Raw genomic sequence first — 13867 nt, 5'->3', positions numbered from 1 at the left:
TCCTATAGATTGTTGGTCGGTGACATTTCCAGCTTACTGAATAAATCATTTGAAATTAAGCTTCATATGTTTAGATAAGGATGGCCTTTTTTTCAAGAATAAATCCAATATCGTTGTTTATTTAATATTTCTGGTTTTTCACAGGCTTAATGAAACACCATTTCCCATAACATTACATTACATTACATGTCATTTAGCTGACGCTTTTATCCAAAGCGACTTACAATAAGTGCATTAAACCATGAGTCCAAACTCAGAACAACAAGAATCAAGCAAGTACAATTTCTTCGATAACGTTAAACTACAGAGTACTATCCATACGTGCCATTTAAGTGCTACTAAAGTGCTAAACAACAAAGTGCTATCGGTAGATATCTATTGCTAGAGTGCTACTACGGCTCTACCCTCCCTATTCAAGGTATAGTCGAAAAAGATGTGTTTTTAGTTTGCAACGGAAGGTGTAGAGACTTTCTGCTGTCCTGATGTCAATGGGGAGCTTGTTCCACCAATGAGGAGCCAGCACAGCAAACAGTCGTGATTTTGTTGAGTGTTTAGCTCGAAGTGAAGGAGCTACAAGCCGATTGGCAGAAGCCGAGCGAAGTGAATGAGCTGGGGTGTACGGTTTGACCATGTCCAGGATGTAGACCGGACCCGATCTGTTCGCAGCACGGTACGCAAGTACCAATGTTTTGAAGCGGATGTGGGCGGCCACCGGTAACCAGTGAAGGTCGCGGAGGAGCGGAGTAGTGTGGGTAAATTTCGGGAGGTTGAAGACCAGTCGAGCAGCTGCATTCTGGATGAGCTGTAGAGGTCGAATGGCATTAGCAGGTAGAACTGCCAGGGAGTTGCAATAGTCTAGCCGTGAGATGACCAGAGCCTGGACCAGAACCTGTGCCGCCTTCTCAGTGAGAAGAGGTCGTATTCTCCTGATGTTGTACAGCATGTACCTACAGGAGCGTGTTGTTGCGGTAATGTTGGCAGTCAGGGAGAGTTGACTGTCGAGCGTCACACCGAGGTTCCATAAAACCCAGATTTTATTGGGTTGAGGGGTTTGTTCAGAGATAGAAAGTACAAATGCTGGAAAAGTTTTTAGCGAGCAGAGATTACAGCAAAAAAAAAAGATTAAATTACTTCGACGACACAAGTACCAACGCTACTGTGCTTGTAGGTTTTTTATTGGAGCTCCAATTTGAAATATAAAAATGGCATACATTAAAAGGTTTCAATTTCTAATAGCAACTGTAGAGGAAGCCAATTTATTCTAGAATATGAAAAGTAAACCTCAACAACGCGCTTAATGAACTGAAAAGAATGATGAAAGAAATGCATTAGACTGACGTGAGGACTTCGGCTCTCTATAATCTTCTGCAAACTCTGCAGTATCATCACATTGAACATCCTCTTTGTCATCATTATTTCTTCCTTTTAATCATCTTCCACTCCGTCCTCTTCCTCCAATCCCCTTCATCACCATCACCCATGTTATAAGCACTTTGAGACAACTTGCATCATCGCTGCCTCTGTCGCCATCACCGAAACAGAATGGCCCAGAAATCTGTGTTTCCTCACCTCGGCACTGTAAAATACGGAAGAACTTGTTCCCCAGAGAAGGAGATACTTTAAAACTGAATAGATCCAAAATCTCAGATTTTTAGGAACTGAGAACAGCAGTTGCTTGTAGCATAATAGGGACACACTTCTTCGTTCATACGGTGACCTTAGATGAGTTTTAGGTTGTCAATGTTAAGTTATAAACTCAAATGTCAGTTTTTTTAAACATTAACCCCCTAGCGCCCCCTGAAGGTTTCCTTTTTCTACACAGTATCACATTTGTTTTATTCTACATCAGCTTGTTGTCTGTACACTGGTACCCTGCACTCCTTGAAGCTTATGCGCTTTCATGCCGAGTGTTAGATACAAAGATCTATACCGCTCTCATGTCTGTCATCGGCGATCACTCACGGTTGAGTATGATTGTCTTCCTGTTGGTGAAATGGATTATGTGTGGGTCTTCAAATGGCTGTAAAGGCCAATCCTGGATCCAATAATGGTCTACTGCAGTGTAGGCAGTTGTAGTATTCATAGCTGGAGGAGCAGTTTGGTGGTGGGTCTCTCCTTTCTGCGTTGCCTTTTTTGCTTTCATAGCAAGGCAAAGGTCCTGTTCCCTTCAAACGTCATCCTTCTCTAAAGGTTCTTCTCACAGGCCATCTCTCCCCAGTCGTTGAGGTAAACATGGCATTTCATCAGGTGGGATATGAGGTTATCCTTGTCCCGCTTTTTTTTTTGGTCCCCCTTGGGTGCACTTCCCCTGCCCAAGTTCTTCATTGAGGGCCTATTTCGGAAGACGGGAGTTTGGAATACGGATTATTTGGCCTGTCCGTCGGAGCTGGTGACGAGTGATGGTTGTGGAGATACTTGGTAGTTTGCTGATGTTTGTTTGCCTTTTGATCCCAGTTGGTCCTGAGGATCTTATGGAGGCATCGTTGGTGATATTGTTCCAGGACGTTGATGTGTCTTTTGTAGGTGGTTCAGTATTCAGCACCAAAGAGGAGCGAGGACAAACTGCTGCTTGATAGACAAGCAACTTGGTCTTAGTCTGGATGTACAGTACAGATGGAGCAGTCAGGATGTTAGCATAGCTTTGGCCTTTGTGTGGATCTATTACTTGGTAAGCTATGGAGGCATTTTGACAAATAAGATGTCCTCGTCTTGGAGCTAATTTTACAGCGACGTAAAATTAAAATTGAGGTATGGCACAGCTGATCAGCTGTCCATTGTTTAGTCATACTGCTATATTTTATGATCTCTGTCAGATGAGCATAACGGTGTTCATGACTATTTATATATTTACCATTAATTCAATAAATGTACTTTTGGTGTGTGTACTAATACATATTTTAGTATGTTGCAGAAGCAAACCTTCCCATGTGTCCAGCACATTTGGCAATTGGATTTCAGAAAATAATTAATGATTGATCAGTCAAGGCTCAATAAAGAAAAAGGCCCAGGACTCAGCTGTAAAGATAGTTGTGTGAAGAGGTCTTCCGTCAGCACACCTTCTCAGTTCTAATACCTCGATTTCCACGCCATAATATTTCACAGCTTTTAATGGAACCTGGCCTCTCAAAAACGACTGTAATAAGTGGAAGGATGGGGAGTTTTGCTCGTTGATAGATACAGTGCGTCAGAATAAATGATAATTTTGTAGTCAGTGCACATTTTCTAAGGAAGCAGAGTTCATTTCAGAGCAGGCTGTCAGATTTGGGTGCATTACATCAGCGATCTTATTGGGATGAGCTCCTCTGTCCTTGTCCCTGACAGCTATCTGCACATTACACATCACTTTGTGTAGTGTGCACAAACCACATATATCTCCTCCTCTCAGACTGACGAGTCCTAAACCCAACAGGAATGTACAGAAAAACACGACCAACCTTGGTTTGTATCTAAGTATTCGCTGGCACTGCATTTGCAGAGAACAGCCGGATCAGATTAGCATTTCACCTGGTGTAATTGTTCCTGGCAGCCATGGGAACTGAGATTATCCTGGGTCTGTTTGTTTTGGGAACATTGTATCTGCTCATTGTAAACTGTATTCCCATTGTTCCCCTTCGTTTTCTGGAAAGAAGCTCACGAGTCAAATAACATCCTGTCGGCTCTTATTTTGGTTTTACTGCAATGTAATCTTACGATTGTTCTGTTTATTCAGTTTCAGATCATTTCTTTACTGAGGGAGTTCCGTATGTCATGTTAGAAATTACAATGCGATGCTTGACTTGCCAAAAGCTTGTCTATGTTTGCACAATAGCCTGTTTTATTCACAAAGACCAGCAACCTCGCCAACTACCTTACGGACTGGAAGGGAGCTGTTGACCCTGACCACTGACAAGGTCAGCAAACTGTGTGTGTGTTTGTGTGTGTTGTTGTGCGTAATACTGTAAACTGATTTTAAAGTTCAAGGGTGTGTGTCGGCCTGTGAATATTTGACTTCTCAGCTTGCTGCCTATTTCCATGCTTGGCTGAAGGACAAAGCCATGCATATTCATCAAGGCAGCTAAATAATAAGGCTTTCTGATACACAGGTATGAATACTGAGGCTGTAATGTTCACACTTCAGAAACCTTCAGCCAGCCGCTTCTCTGAAGCTCAGAACACCTTAAAGGCTCTAGAAAAAAAGACGGGTACGTAAGACCAGTTGGTTAATCACTTGTGCGCCCTAGTTTTTCAAACAAATCCTTGTTGAAATCGGCAGGAAGAGAACTAGCTCACGTTAGCTATTAGCAGCTGCTGGGCAGCACAGTCCTGCTTGGCTAAATAACTGAGCTAACAGCTAACGCTAACGGAGGTTGCATTGGGTTACATTATGATGCGATCACGCTCTATTACAAGATTACAAGATCTTACAAGATAAGTCTAGCCTGGGTGTGTGTTTATGAATTGGTTTCTAACCTTCAACATGTTTTTTTTCTTGTAGATAGCCAACCACCCTGAACAATAATCTACTGTATTGGTCCCGAAGAGCTGCAGACCGGGCAACCCAACCTCTTTATGAAAGTAAAAAGCATGTAGTAGATGAATGTTTTACATGTAAAATGTCAAGTGCTTAAAAGAGAACTGAGAACTGAATTTGAAAAGGATACATGCATGCTCACTTCAGCCTTTCGAGTCAGCCAGCCCGGTCACTTCTAGCAGTCGTAACACCTGCAGATAGTTTTGGTGTTTACACTTCGGCGCTACTGTCAACGTCATTAGTCATATTATTCAAGCATTGTGCCATAAGATAAGTGGGAAAAATCCAGACCCAGTTCATGTTTTTATAATGGGTGGTGTAGGCACACAGGTGGTGCATTCACCGGAAAAAGTCATTTAATTCAAATTAAATGACTTTTTCCTCTTGATTTCTTTCACTTATCTTGTCTAGACACCATTGTCTCATCTGATAAAATATAGACATTTGTGTGTCATTCAGAGCCCTAATTAAGTTTAACCCTTCACTTTTGCACATGTTATTAGTCTTCTTCAAATGTGCAACTTGTTGATGACTAAATGCAAGGTCAGGAATACCTTCCATGTGCTCCTCATCTACGTTTTCATTTTCTTTGCGCTCTCGTTCGCATTCTTATCACTCCAGCTCTTGTTCTGGGCACAGCTCACACTAAAACAGCATTATCATCACTAGACCCTTGTACACTATCCAATTCCTCTGCGTCAACTTCAAACAAACCTCTATTCTTGTCAACTACAGATTTCAATGACTGTCTTGATCCATCATTAAATCTAACATGACCAGCCATATAAAAGTCTTCAAATGTTGATGGTTTCAACTGCACATCTGCACGATACGGCATAAACAACTGCGAAATACTATGATAAAAATGTTCTGAATATTTTATCTTAGAGAAATGAGCATAACGCACAACTGCAGGTCGTGTTCGCGTTGTTTTCGTTAGTTTGACTGTTGACAAAACTCGATATTGTGATGCAAACACATCATTACTGCATCATTTCACCTATTCTGACACTGGTCCACCAAACTAGTCATCCACATGTCCTCTGTAGTAAGACTCAAACTTATTTTCACTGCACTATCCCCTGTTCGCACAAACTGAATCTTGCGCTAACATTCCTTCAGGCTCATATTTGTCAATCTATGAACTGCCACAATCTCTGTTGTGTAAATAAAAACTTCAAAACTTTTTCAATGCATCTTTTGCTTTGCCCTGTTTGGATGCTTCTCTATGTGCATTCCCTAACAATAACCACATCTCCTTTTCTGCCTTTTGAAATGTTTGCATTTCAGCATTTTACCAATGGTCTGCTATATTGATTAATCCATACTTCATCAATCTCTCTTCTAAATGTGAATTTCTGCCAATACATTTGTATGCAGCCTCAAAGATAGTTTGATCTATACCTAAACTATGAAACAACTCCTCCACACTACCAACACTAGGAGTCTCATCTGTCAGAGACAATTTAATGGATTTCATAATCTTTACTGCTCGATCCCGATACTTCACTTGATCAGCCAAACTGTCCTTGCCGTCCGTCAAATCACTTTTATCATTAACATTACAGTGACATTTTTTCAATCAATTAATCAATCAAAGGCGCACAATAACAACAGAGTTTGTGGTTGGGTTGGTTCCATCTGTGTGCATAATATCAATTTGGAGGTACTGGATGACAAGTAAATGCACAAAGAAAGCTCCCAAAACACTGCTATCTTCCCAAAGTGTGCATTTATTTGTTGTGTCATTATGAAATAACAATTGAAAGAAGAATGTTTGGGGAAAAGATAGCAGGTATGTTGTCTTCTTTTTTATAGTTGTTGTGTGTCCAAAAGAAAAAGACATCCCACAACCAAAGTGGTTAGAAAAAGTCAGTATCTGTCTGCAGCATCAACTTCATGCCCATAAATGTTGAATGACTATGTTTCACTGCCTCTTGAGATTAAATAAAGGGAGATAAAGAGGGGGAAAAGATCAATTTTCATGAATTTTCCCCTTTGTGCAATCAATTGACAGCCGAGTGAAAGGTCATACAGTTAAAATGGTTCCACTAATGAGCCCTTCACTTTGAAGATTGTATTTTCCTCCTAATTAAATCACCTTACAGGACCAGAAGCAGAAAAAGGTGGACAAAGACACAGGAAGGCAGTGACAGACCTTCAGTTAAAAAATGTCACTAAAGCTCTCTGTGGGCTCAATTGAACAGGAGAAGAGGGGGGCGCCAATTTGTGCACCGACTTGACACTTGTATGTGTCAGAGGAGCTTCGGGCAGGAAACTACAAGCGAGGATAACTGCTAATGGCTCCTCTTGGTTTCAGACTTTTCCTGCTAAGCAGACACTCCAGAAGGATCACGGTGTCAAATTGTGACAGACGGAGGACGGTCATTTCCCTGAAGCTGGTTTCAGGGGGGGGTGAGCGCAGAGGACACTGTGACAGAAACACCGTACTCCTTTTCTGCTGCACTGTCATTACTCGCCACTCTGATATCCTCTTTCACAGACAACACAAGCTCTGGCCCTGCATTGTTATGTGCTTGTTTTATTCCCAAGTTGGTTTCCTTCCATGTTTAAGTGACCCTAATTTCCTTTAAGGACTCTTAGGAGGACCCTGTTAGTTGAAATCACTCTGTAACTTAACTTGACATACAGTATGCAGATGTATTCAAAGCAGACATAATGCCATAGTGGCCTCTTTGCGAACTAATTAGGGATTTAATTGCTCACAAATGTTATGGAAAGGTAATATAGAGTTAAAGGGTCGTCAAAGCATCAACAGGCAAAACAGGTTGTTGAAGCCATTACACTGATTTGTGTTCATCTATACCACATCCCATCCATGTGGGTAAATTATAATCATGCTACTGCCTGTATATCAAATTATGCTGATCATAATGAAATACTGTTGATTGTGTTGACATATTGCTGAAATGATTATGATGACGATGATGATAGCAGGGGGCGTTAACTCTATATGTAGACGTCACCTGAGTACAGCCAGGTGTGTTTGGCTTGAGAGCGGAAGGGCAAACTATTGTTCAACCACATTTAAGACAAAGCAAGGTTTTTCTGTTTAAGATGAGTTTCATCTATGTTTCTGTTGCTGTTTTGCAATAAAAGAAAGTATTGAAGTGGCGCGACGAGAGAATGCGCGTTGATTTACTGACCGCTCCTGCACAGGTTGTATTTCAATCAAATTGTTGCCTCAAAGTCAGTGATTTGCATCAAACGCTGGCTATGATGGATGTGGATTTATTTCTCTGAAGCACATGAGAGACATCTACTGGCTTGAAAACTGACTTGGGTTTACACGGCCTGGATGAGAAATCGATGAGGATCACCTTCAAGATGTGATAACAAATATTTCTTTGAAGAATTATTCTGCGCCTTAATCAACAAAACATATGATTTAACATATTTGGTCAAGCCTGAGACTGGGTTTGCAATGTGTTGCCCAAGCTGCAGTTAATGCTCACAGTTTGTGGATCATTAAGCAACCTACCTCAATATATACCATTTCAGACAGACAGACAGACAGACAGACAGACACATGGCTAAAGTGATAGGCCTTTTTTAAAACAGGACATTTTGACATGTATTAAAAGCACCAATGTAAATCATGACAAATAATAATGGTAACACTTGAAAATAACTTAATGTTGTCGTAATTAAATCACACTTCCAGATTTGTGCACTGATTTGACCATAATTAAGGTCTTTAAGTCCACTACAACCATTCTGTCTTCTAGATCTCTGCCGACAGACGTCTGTCTCACATTCATGACGATGACTCCACTTTCCATTCCTGATTAGGTCGAATCGTTTAGTTTTGTTCTGGTTCCCCTCTCTGACAGGCTCATCTCTCTCTCAAGGGCACAGAGGAGAGGACATTAGAACAATTTGCACAATCTTGTGGGTTGGATTCTTGACTTTTTAACAGGACACAAAGAGTGAGGGTAAGTATGTGTGCTTTCGCCCCTATTATTCATCCTCTACACAAATATTTGTCAGACCAGGTATGAAAATAGGACAATTTTAAAGTATGCAGATGATTCTGTTATTGTTAGTCGGCTCCAGGGCGGCGAGACTTGCCACGGTCCGGTCATCCACGACTTTGTGAAGTGGTGTGAGGAGTCCTATCTTCAATTAAACATATCCAAAACTAAAGACATGATAATTGACGTTAGAAAACATGCCCACACACATGAGGTCGTATTCATTAAGGGTCAGACAGTGGAGTGTGTGGAATCTTACAAATATCTTTGGACAATTATTGACCCAAAACTGAACTTTGATGCAAACTGTGAAGCTGTGTACAAAAAGGTGCAGCAGCGTTTGTTTTGTTTGAGGAAACTGTCTTATTTCCACATTGACAAAACCATGATGACCTTATTTTATCGTGCTTTTATTGAATCAATTTGATCTCTTTCTTTGGTGTCGTGGTTTGGAGGCTTGTCTTTAAAGAACAGAAACTCTACATCATTGTGAAAAGGTCTAGCAGGCTGATTGAAGTCACAGCTGAGCTCAGAGTCCCTGAAAGCCACACAGTTACAACGGATAACCGGCTCCATCTTGGAGGACGACTCCCACCCTTTGCACAGGGAGTTTCAGCTTCTCCCTTCTAGACGAGCGTATTTAGAACCACGGTGTAGAACAAAGCGGTATAAAAACAGCTTTGTTCCAGCAGCCATCATTCAGGTAAACAAATTATAATTATAACAGTGCACTGATTTGTGGCTTTGTGTACTTGTATCAGTCTTGTTGTCTGCGTTGATTGTAATGTGTGTCGAGATGAATGCCTCACTTTCCATTGCAAACCAAGTCTACCTACGGGTACAAATAAAGTAACCTGAACCTAATGTTCAACAAGGTCCAGTTCGAGAAAATGTCCTCATGCAAAAGCTCTGGAACATCACAGTAATGTCTTGCGCTATGATATAGTAGCCTATAGCAGTTCTTTCAACAGCTGTATGTAGTCAACAACTGACTGTCAAATTAAATAAATAAATAATATCTAAAAAATATTTATTATCAGTATTCAAATGTAACTGAATTATGAATACTTCAATAATAAATACATGTTCTTCTCTCATTTCAATAACAATAAGGGCTGGATTTAAAAAAGGAAAAAATTTACAGAAAGGTTTTGAAAAATGTTTATCTTAAAATAAAGTACTACATTTAAGTTAATTGTCTTTGCCCTGTAGCTTTACATTAAGTTCATTCAGGTGTCTATTGACTATAATATATTGACGATATTATATTATTCTCTTATAAAATGTGTGTGCAGGGACTAAATCTGTTATTAAAACCACTTCTTTCAGCTCTATTCTGTCTGTTGACATTATTGTTGGTCAGTGAATGAATGTGTTAGATTCTGATCATATGTTTCTGTTCCTTTATTTCGGATGTGAGTACGTTTGCTCCAAAGAGTTGTGATTTGTCTCGTAGCAAAGTTTCTCATTGACGCTTTTAATGATCGTCATGTTCTCTGAACACGTGAGACGTGCTAGTTTTTAACTTCCTTTGGGATGAATGAACATAGAAGAGTCTGGTTAAAGACTCTGGCTTCTGTCCACATTTCTCTTATTGGAGAACAACATGTGAAATAACTTCTCTTACTCGTTCAGTTCCGACTGCTCGGCCTCTCCTCCTCCTGTCTCTCCAGCCTGTGTATATCTCACTCGAGCTGCGACGCTTACCACAATACGCATATTTGATTGGCTGAGTAGCATCACGTGATGTGATTTACAACACGTGTAAATAATCAGTGTGTTTCTGGACCGCTGAACGAGTACCGTAAAGGCTGGAAAAGCGGCGCCGGTTAAAATATAAGCGCTTTGTCAACATTTAATAATTATCAATCAGTTAAAGGTCCAGGGTCCAGATACAACGGCGTCTGGACCCGGATCCGGACCGCGGTCCGCCTGTTAGTGACCCCTGCTCTAGCAGCACCAAAAGGTCATATAACAATCAGAGGACAGTTGACTGTCCTTTTGTTTAAATCCTCTTATAATTCACAAAACTACATATATTTAATTCATCCAGTGTTATGTAATGTTCATTGGGTTTTTTATATTGCATCTAGTTTTTGCGTGTGTTTAATTTACACTTACATTTTTTAAGGGTGAATATGTTGTAAATTATACAGAATTACACAACTATAGGAATGAGAAGTATAGTTGAGATCAAATATGTGTAGTCCCATTATATCAGTAAGTAAAATACTTTATTATGAAGAGATGCATTTATTCATATTAGGGGAATTATGTCTCCGAGAACCCATTATGTTAAAGAATAGCTTCAGAGCCCAATGTTGTAAGTAACTAACAATTTATTTTATTGGAATGATGACCATTTCTTTTATCAATTGCAGGTATTGAAAGGAAGTAATGTTTTCTTTTTTTTAAAAGATATATTTTAAAATATAACATCTACCATCATCCATCCATCCATCCATCCATCTTTACTGCCATCATTAACAACCACCGACTAACTTTCCCTCTCTCATTTTTGTTATACATATAGCTCCAATCAAATTTTAAAAACTAATACCGTTAATACTAGCCGACTTCTACTATGCATTTACTTGAAGCACCTTCTGTTTCTACTATTACAATTATCCCTGCCCTTCTACTCAGGTTACTGTATTTGACAATGTTTTCCTTAATACTTCACAACTTAACACTACGAGCAAACACATTTACCTTAGAAATTGTGTCTGTTTCTTGTTTCATAAAATGTAGGAAAACATAAATAAATAAATGTCACATAATGTCTTCTCTAAATCCTTTCTTTTATTCTTTTAGAGAAAAAAAAAGAAAAAAGGCTGACACCGAGAAAGCAGGTGATATCTCACATGCAGAGGTTTCACATGTGTGTATTGCAATGCATTTCTTTCATCTCATTCAAATCTGAGACGCCATATCCGTGAGGTTCATAACTTTCCGACTACACCTATGACGTGCATTGACCCTAAAAATGGCATCTATGTCACACCAAAACATGATTCAGGCCCTCAGTTCCCAATTCATGTCATCAAATCTACCAGCACACCCGTTATTGATTGTGAAGTTTCACTGTGTCGGAAATTGATGGATAAAGCAAAAGCGTCTGTAAATCCAGGAAAAGAGTGCATTCACCTGGAAAGTACAACATATGCATAATATGCAGATTATTTTCTCATCTGAAATAGTAGAATGGAGACTAATTTTAGCAGTTGCGACCACTTTGGCTGTCGCTGGTGACAATAAAGACAGCAGGAAGAGACATTTAGCCAGAAGTGATCAATCCTGATATAATAGGGTTAGCTATAGGGCTGACAACCCTCCCCGCTCCGGACTTTTTGCTTTTAGGTGCGTTGTCAGTAAGAGCCCTTGGTAGATGGCCAGCTGTTTGATCATCTTAAAGTATTAACTCTTTTTGTTAAGATTTGCTTGAGAACACATTATGCATGTGAGAAAATAATTGCTGAAAACATGCCACAAGAATGTGAACTATATAGTACTGAAATGTCGAGTACTCCTGAAAATGGAGCCGTCCTTATCAAAACCCCAGTGCATTGCATCAGTGGTTACTCTGCTCAATCGCCTGTTACAACCCTTACTTGTGTTAGGTTGTAGTGGATTTTATATATATTTGCACATGTAGATAAGAGAAGTTTATGTTTTAAATTAATACATAAAGAAAGATATGATAATTAATTTGGGATATTATGAGGAATATTCTGGAGGAATGTATTATGAAACATAAGAGAGGATCACTGTTTTATTATTCTGTTTTAATGACAAATGTAATGATTAACTGTATGATGCATGAGAATGAATGAATGTTTTATTGTTTAGACAATAGTTAAAATGGATGCCGATTGAAACCTAATGTGTTGCTTTTATTCGGAAGGCAGGATAATAGGGTTTTATTGTGAAGGGGAACTTCCTGTCCTTGACCGGAAGAGTGAGCTTTGACCTCGCCTGTTTACTAATTGGCGTAGCGAACAGAATGGCGGCATCCTTTGAACTGACCAATGGAACTAACCTTTAGGTGTGAATTCATTTGCATGACCATACTAATAGCCGAGCATTTGTTCTGGGGACATGGTTCTACTGGTCTGGAGACTCGAGACAGCCCCGGTCTGTGGCTCCCTGGGAGCTGCACTCCGTCTGTGGAGAGTTCCTCCTTTCTGGCCCCACGATCGTGAACGCTACATGAGTATTATCTTTGCCATTAAATATTGTTAAACTTTAACTCGAATCCTGAATTTCCTGCGGCCACGGGACCCGGAGCTTTGAACACGAATCTTACACTTGCCACAGACTAGAGTTTGATAGTTTTAGTGGCGTACTGGCCATCTGCTACACCAGGACAAATCCAGGTGGATCGTCAAACAATACATATGGTTTTCATTGGTTGTCCGTCACTGTCTGTCTTCGGTTTTCTCTGTAAAATGACTGCTTCAGAAGAACTATGGAGATGAGCTGATAGCAAGCGCTTACTTACATTGACAAGGCCTTAATGTGGCCACAAATCAAATCTGAACATAAGAAAGCACTGAATGCGTATGCTATTTTTCTGACTGGATGTTATACCAGAAGATGTGGAGTTCATGGAGGAGATGGATAACCCCACAAATATGAGAATTGTGGCATCCAAATTGCCATATAAAATGAGAGAGGTGGTGCAAGTTTCTTGTTTCTTGAACGTTGTTGGTGACATATTGTTTAGTCGGCTTTGAATATGAATTACTAGTTCTAGGTTTAGGGTTGTGTTTTGACATAAATACATTTGAGTACTGAATTACAACACACACACACACACACACACACACACACACCCCGATCCATCCCTCTTATACCCGGTGTGTTTTAATGTAATGACCCTTTATAATGCAGCTCATCGGGATGCTGCAGGAAACAGAGGTCTGGATCAACTGAAGCCATACTTTGCCGTAGCCAATGCCCACACACAAGGACATCACATTAGCATTGATTGCCCTCTATTCCACCCGGTATAGCAAAGAAGAATACTTCAATTCATTGTCTCTCAATGATCTGCTTCATCTTTTCTAAACAAAATATCTTAATTAAGACGCACATAGGCCATGTATTGTGGTTTCAGGATTCCATTATGTGTGGAGGTACCTTACTGCTGCCTCAAAGTCACCATTCATCCAGTTAAGGTTACAGAATGATGGAACTGCTTTTCCCAGAATGCAACATGGGGCTTTTTAGTCCAACCACAGCACCGCTCCGGGTTGACCATGTGTTGTGAGACTGCCACCGGACGGATGTCTGTAGACGGCGCAGGAAAAACGTGCCACGCAGCGCCACATACACACACACACGCGCGCGCGCGCACCAG

This window comes from Cyclopterus lumpus, chromosome 11, assembly GCF_009769545.1.
Source record: "Cyclopterus lumpus isolate fCycLum1 chromosome 11, fCycLum1.pri, whole genome shotgun sequence".
Classification (NCBI taxonomy): Eukaryota; Metazoa; Chordata; class Actinopteri; order Perciformes; family Cyclopteridae; genus Cyclopterus; species Cyclopterus lumpus.
The sequence above is the reverse complement of the archived record's forward strand: the minus strand, read 5'-3'. Positions refer to the sequence as shown.